Below are 7,507 nucleotides of genomic sequence, written 5' to 3' on the forward strand. Positions count from 1 at the left end.
CCACACTACAAATTTTACCAAGGGAAGTCTATGTCAGACTGCATAGTGGTAGTTACAGTAGTCAATAGATTGCACTATACTGGATATGGCTCCACAATTTGTTGCCAACCCTAGCTGGTAAGAAGTTTGTTCCTTGTTTCTTGATTCAGTATTGCGTTACTATAACACAATGTACTGATAAAGCTGCTTTTTGATACAAGAAGTCATCACCATTGTGGTCCCAATTGCAAGTCCAGCTTGATTAATTTCCAAACCAGATTGGCCTTAGTGGTTTCCTGCAGTTGCTTATAGTATTATGTGACCGGTCCTGCAAAAATAGGGCATGTGGGTCCATAAAATGTGCCTAATATTTCACACTTTCATGGCTCATAACGTTTGATGCCATTAAGCTATGGCCATGTAATTTTCAGCACAATTTCATTGGCTTTATAATGCAAGTTATTGAATGCAGATACGTATTCTATTCCAGCATTGAAATATGACCCGTTGAGTGACAGGGTGTAGTTTGTGCCCACATGCCCTATTTTCATAGGCTCGGTTACATAATACCATGATAAGGAATTTTAATCTGCCATCCCTGTGATGGAAATAGCTGCTGTTTGCAAACCAGGAGTGAATAACTGTATAGACACTACCAGGTACAGTAAACTAGCAAAAATGTACAAAATTACAGCACATTTGCTACATTTTATTTAACAACTTGAAAGAGATGTTTCCTGTACAATTTGACCACTATCTGTAACAGAATTCAATCATGTACACTGTACATTAAAACTATATACCCAGCAAAAATGTTTTCAACAAAATCACCAATCCTTACAGATCATTTCCTCGTTATGTGCTAGTATGCAAACTTTATCTTTACTTAAACAAGGAATGCTTTATTTTGCTGTGGGGGAAAGATATATATAATTATATATATATAATGCCTCAGTCTCCCAAGTTCACTTACTGCCAAAGAAACACAAGCTTACTAAACTCATTATCCATGACACCCATGAGGGTCATTCCATACCAAATCAACAAAAAAAATCCGGACCCCTTTTGATTTTCCTGAAATTTGGCACAAACATGGACCCTATCAAGAAACTTTCTCACACCAAAATTTAGCTCATTTCATTGGTCTCCCTTTAAGTTATGACCACTCAAAGTTTCTGTTGAAAATGTCATTTTACTTACATGTCTTCAATAAAATGACCATAACTTTGCTTGTGATTCACGTAGACACTTCTGGTTTAGATTTTTGAAATGAATATTAAATTCTCTATTAGGTGATATATGAAGGTTTATAATTGCTCAAAGGAAAAGGTCAAACCACAAAAATGTAGCTTTTTCCTTTGATCTTAATTTTCAAAAATAAATATTCTTTAATTACATTTATTTTTGGTTTACATGTTACTCTAATACCCATCATTCATCACTGTGAGTTTAAAGTTGGGACCAATAGTAGATCATGAGTTATAATTATTAATGTGTAGCCTTGTAAACATTGCTGTTTGTATGGTATAAATAATTATGTGTATAGTAATTTCCAATACCAATTGTAAGTAAAGTATGTCAAAAATCATTTTATGCAACGAATTAGTTAGGGTTTGTATTGTCAAAGGCTCACTACAGTGAAACCATACTAACAAAGCCACTTTTAAATCTAAGAAAGTTTGTGCAGTAATAAGGCTGCCCATAAATAAAGGAGTCACTAATTATATTTTTGCTGTAAGTTCAGTGTCCTATATAAGAGGTGGCCACTATAAGAAGGTGGTCTTATTATAGAGGTAGCTATATTTATAGGGGGCTTACTGTACAACTAATGATATTTCCAATCTATTCTTTCAATCTTACTGTTTTATGCCGCCACAGATTGTGATGATAGTTTCCAATCTTATATTGTGTATAATAAGTTATAGTAACTGCAGGATGCAAACGATACAGTTATTTTTATATTTGTACGTATATACATGTAATGTGTTACTCTAATGCAACTATATGAAGCAACCACCTAGGCATTAAAACCAAGAAGTTTTGGATACCATTAAGACATGGCATTTTGATTAAACAATTTCCTATTTAAAGTTGGCCCTTGTATATATATAATTATAAAGAGGTGGCCACTAAGATATGTTCTACTGTATATCACTTTGAATCATGCAGACTTTGAATGAGCATGCATACTACTGACCACTTAAAGGCCATCTTTATATGTTTGTACCTATAGACAATGTCTTTGCTGGAAAAATGTACACTTCTAAAACCACTACGCATTGTCTTATTCATCAAAAATTTGATGGAATAGAGTGGAACCCATGACCTGTCTTAGTGGCCACCTGTATAGAAAGGCCACCACTTCATAAGGGCCAATTTTAAATTGCAGTTGCCTATATATACCGTAAAGCTTAAATATTTCGAAGGGAAAATTTTTTGCTGATTTTGCAGTTTTGGGTGTTACCAGTGAAAATTTTATGCTTGAAATATTTAGACCTCCATATATTTTAGGAGTGTTTGCAAATCCAAAAAAAATTTATTTTTAGCAACATTGCTCAACCTTGAAAAATTTGCCCCTCGAAATATTTAGGCTATACGGTACACTTATGCAACTGTATTAAGCAGCTACCTGCACATTAACTATCATTAAGGCCCAATAATTTTGGCCCTAAGGTAACTCCATACATCAACCGTGTCATGATGAAACTATTTATTATAGTAATGTAGCTCATAATTTGATTCTATAATTGAGAATTGTAATATCATAGAAATGTTCCATAGAAATTGCTATGTGTTACATTGTACAAAAGATTCACTACAGCAATTGCACACTAAATCATGTAATATAGAAGAGTATCGTAGTAAAAGTTGAGACTGAAAGTGCTGCATATTGCATGATGGTCTGTACAATTATTCACATGTAACTTTGACATGCAACGAAATCTGATGCATTGATATCAGTACACAATTGAATCTTTGAAGGTGCAAGTTGAAAAGACTTTAAAGCCATTCTACTGCATCAGTCATTCATTACTACTCGTTAGAAAAGCTCTAGTAGATTACAATGTCTGTTAAGGGCCAACTTTAAATTGTTCTAGTAAGGCATCTATACACATCAAACTATATAAATAGCCACCTGCATATTAAGGCCAAAAAAGTTTGGTCCTGAATGGCCTAGACAGTTTCCACTATAGCTACATTTGTGTATCAAAATACGTGCTTGCATATCAATAATCAGCATTAAATACTAACAGTAGCAGTAGCGGTTGCTGTAGCTAGTGAAAATGTCATCAAGGCTACTATAATAGACTTGGCGTCATAATCAGAAACAGTATATACAAGCTTGTTTAGGGGTAAATTACATATTTAAGTCTGGGTTTTCTTACAAAGCATAAACAAATGAACTTTACTTACAAACCAACAATGTATAAAATGATTGTGACATAGTATTATATAAAGTTACTTGCAATTGGTATTGCATCTTTACATACTTGAACCATACAAACAGCAATGATTACAAGGCTACACATTAACAGTTATAACTCATGATCTACTATTGATCCCAACTTTAAACTCACAGTGGTGAATGATGGGTATTAGAGTAACATGTAAACCAAAAATAAATGTAATTAAAGAATATTTATTTTTGAAAATTAAGATCAAAGGAAAAAGCTACATTTTTGTGGTTTGACCTTTTCTTTTGAGCAATTATAAAACTTTATATATCACCTAAACGAGAATTTAATAAGCATTTCAAAAATCTAAACCAGAAGTGTCTACATCAATCATAAGCAAAGTTATGGTCATTTTATTGAAGACATGTAAGTAAAATGAAATTTTCAACAGAAACTTTGAGTGGTCATAACTTAAAGGGAGACTAATGAAATGAGCCAAATTTTGGTGTAAGAAAGTTTCTTGATAGGGTCCATGTTTGTGCCAAATTTAATGAAAATCGAAAGGGGTCCGGATTTTTTTTTGTTGATTTGGTATGGAATGACCCATGAGAAGCACTGGGAGGAACAGCACAGTGAAATATCTACAACAGAGGTACATAATACCTGCAGCCAAAGAGTGTGCATTGAAACACTGTATAAGATGTGCGGAAACCATTGCAAGGAACCTGACCAATTACCACATCTGAAACATCGCATGTATGCAGAAGATGGAGAAATTAACATTGAGACTGGCATAGACTTCACTGTAGCATTCACATTTGAACAGCAGAAGGAGAGAATAAAGTCTATATGCTCATTCATATGTTCCAACACTAGACCTTTTATTAAATGTAACCAGACCTTTGAAAACAGGCCATGCACAAGCTACACCCTATCGCATACATGTAAAAGATTTAAATTAGTTATATTTCAATACCAGGATGGAATATCTTGTATTATAAAGCCAATTACTGAATGCCATTAAAAGTTACAAGTCACAAAATTTAGAAAATAAGCAAATTTTATGTGCCATTGCCACATACCTCATTTTCCCAGTCACACATGAGCTTTATAAATAGTGCCAAACTATCAGTAGAATCTTTCCTACAAGCTATTCTATAATTCTCAAGTAGGAAAGCCTAGCATGCCACAATTGTCACAGTACAATAACACATCAACCCTTGTATAAGCAGCTGATGACTGCAGGAACAAGCAACTGATCAAACCATGATTCGCAAGCTGTTATGTACATGTCGGGCCAAACACAACAGTTTTACAGTGACTGAAAGCCTAACTGTTGCTGGGCCTGAAAAAATAGGGCATGTGGGCATATAAATATAGCCTACTTTTTCACATTTTGATGCGTCATAGCTTTATATATAATTTATTCACATGACTCTGTGGCCATGACATTTTCAACACGTATTCTACATTTAGTTAGCTTTACAATACGAGTTACAGAATGAAAATATTCTATCCCAGTACTGAGATATGAGATGTTATGTGATGGGATGTAGTTTGTGACCACATGCCCTATTTTTGCATGCCCGGTCTATTATAATTATATCATGACTCCTAAATATAACAAAAGGACCAAAACGCAAAACTTGGTGATAAAAACCCACTGGTATTGCTAATATTAAAACATAACACAGTAAAATGTTATTAACAGGGCCCAACAAATTTGGCCTCAATAACAAGGTGGCAATGCGTATTACTGAAGTAGTACATCTTAGCTGTGTTTGGGACCAAGTAGAAATGGCCACTATATCAAGGTTGTCTTATCAAAGTGGTGACCACTAAGTGATATTTCACTGTAATATCCATTCACAATTTTGTACATGTACATAACAGTGCTTATAGTATCCTTTTCTTAATCGCAAACCATTAGGGGTAAAGTGATCTTTGGGGTATCAACAAGATCATTAATAATTTTGTAAATTTAGCTCTCTCTCTTCTTTGTTGTAAAGGAGGTAAGTTGAGTGTGCTTAGCAAGCTAGTAACACTAGAGTTACTTGAAAAACCATTAAGGCAAAATCTGGCTGTTCTTCTCTACAGTGCATCAATTTTATTAATATTATTTGAGGTATGGGGTCCCATACAGGTGATGCATATTAAAGCACTGGCCTAACCATACTTCTGTAGCAATTACATTTCACAGTGCTTGCACAGTGGCACAGGTTTCTGTAAATAAAGGCATTGATTTGGTTAGCTTTATTGGTGATTGCTTGGATATGATCATTGAAAGTAAGCTTGTGGTCAATGGTGACCTATAGATATCAGATGTAACTTCCTTAATGGGATAACTTAAATTCCAATATAATACTCAGGGACTCACATTTCAGGATATTGAATGTCATCTTCCATCCATTGGCCCATTGGACAAGTAGGTCTAAGTACTGTAGTAAACTTAAGCAGTCAGCAATTGATGTTATTCAAGAATGCAACAATACGTCATTTGTGTACAACAATAGGCAAAAACAAAAGACAAATAGTAAGCAAAGAAGCCAAACAAAATTTGGAGCAAATTCCAATTCATTCCACTCCCTTTAAGTTCATTATTACTGTTAGTCTGATTTCTACTTTTCTATTAGAATTTGTTCCTAGATAGTTAAAGAGAAACTTTATATCTTCAGGAAAATTCCTTGGTACACACAGTACATACTACCATGGGGAATCCGTGCACCTTTGAAGACAGAAAGTCATACACTCTGCTGAAGAGTACTTTAGGATCACTCAATGGTACTCAACTAAGAAGTTCATCTGGTTGATCCTTGAATACCTGATTGGCAGCATCTAACATAACTCATTCAACCTTCCTGATATATTGACCTAATGAGCTAAAAATCACTGCAGCATTGAATTTGGCCTTTTCTTTATGGCTTTGGTATTTTCTCATTCCAAATATACTTCTCTCGGTAATGACTTCAAAAAACATCTACAGGTGTTCAACATTTCCCTTACTGCATCTAACTGTAACTGAAATTAAAAGCAAAATGGTGCTTTTGTAAAAGAGTCTCTGTCAGGTAGCTAATTATAACAGGTAGAAGTAAAAATTAGGAACTTTAAAGTTGGATTAGGGATCTAAAATAGTGAAACAGGGGATTGCTAATAAAGAGTAGTGAAAGAAACAAAGAGATTGCCTATGCCTGCAGATTTACTAGTGGACATTTAATCCCTATACTTCAGTTAACCATGACTGAATTAGGGAATGTAATGTACAAAATGGCTGTTGGCACATGTTACCATCAGACCTTTGGTGTGTTTATACCACAAAGCAATAAATAAATGGTCACTAGTATAACTGCAGGTATACGCAACCTCTCTTCTTTTGCTGATTTTTAGCTATTCCTTATTTCACTACATTTTGATTGCTAATACAACTTACAACTTTCTGTTTTTTCCTGCTATATACTTATTTGTTTACTATTTAGTATCTATTATAATTATCTGGGGAACCAGTACACATACCACATCAAAAGTAAGAGTGGCACCTGTCTGAATGAGCACCCAACTATCATCAATAATTATTACTGAGAAGTAGAAATGCCACTACAGCCATGTTCATTGTGCTATACAGTAGGGCTGAAACAATCATGGTTTTTTAGTATTCGAGTGCTCTCTAGAGTTAACAGTTGAGTAATCACAAATACTAGTTGCATGTAGTCATACTGATTTGACATGTTTTGTACCAACCTTTACAGATGTTCAAGTAGCAACAATAATACACACACTGTATTAAAGTATACTGATCTAAGTGTCCCTGACAAAAAAAAATATGCCAATCAAACTCTACTGCCTTCTTTGTGTCACTCCCTGATAACAAATACATCATGTGAGCTGGGTCACATGATCTTAACAAGTACTCAAATACCAATTTTACTATCCGAGTACCAAATCCTTAATGAGTACTCGTTGAGTATTAATATTTGTTTCAGTCCTACTATACAGTATTAGAGATAAAGAGCAGTATGAGAAAGTCCTTTTCAGTGAATCCAGCCACTACAGAAAATATGGACAATTTTCACTATAAATGCAATAGTGAACATGGTAATGCTGCTTTGGTAATGGCAACAATTCCAGCATCACAGGAT

Source organism: Dysidea avara, chromosome 2 (assembly GCF_963678975.1).
Source record: "Dysidea avara chromosome 2, odDysAvar1.4, whole genome shotgun sequence".
Lineage (NCBI taxonomy): Eukaryota > Metazoa > Porifera > Demospongiae > Dictyoceratida > Dysideidae > Dysidea > Dysidea avara.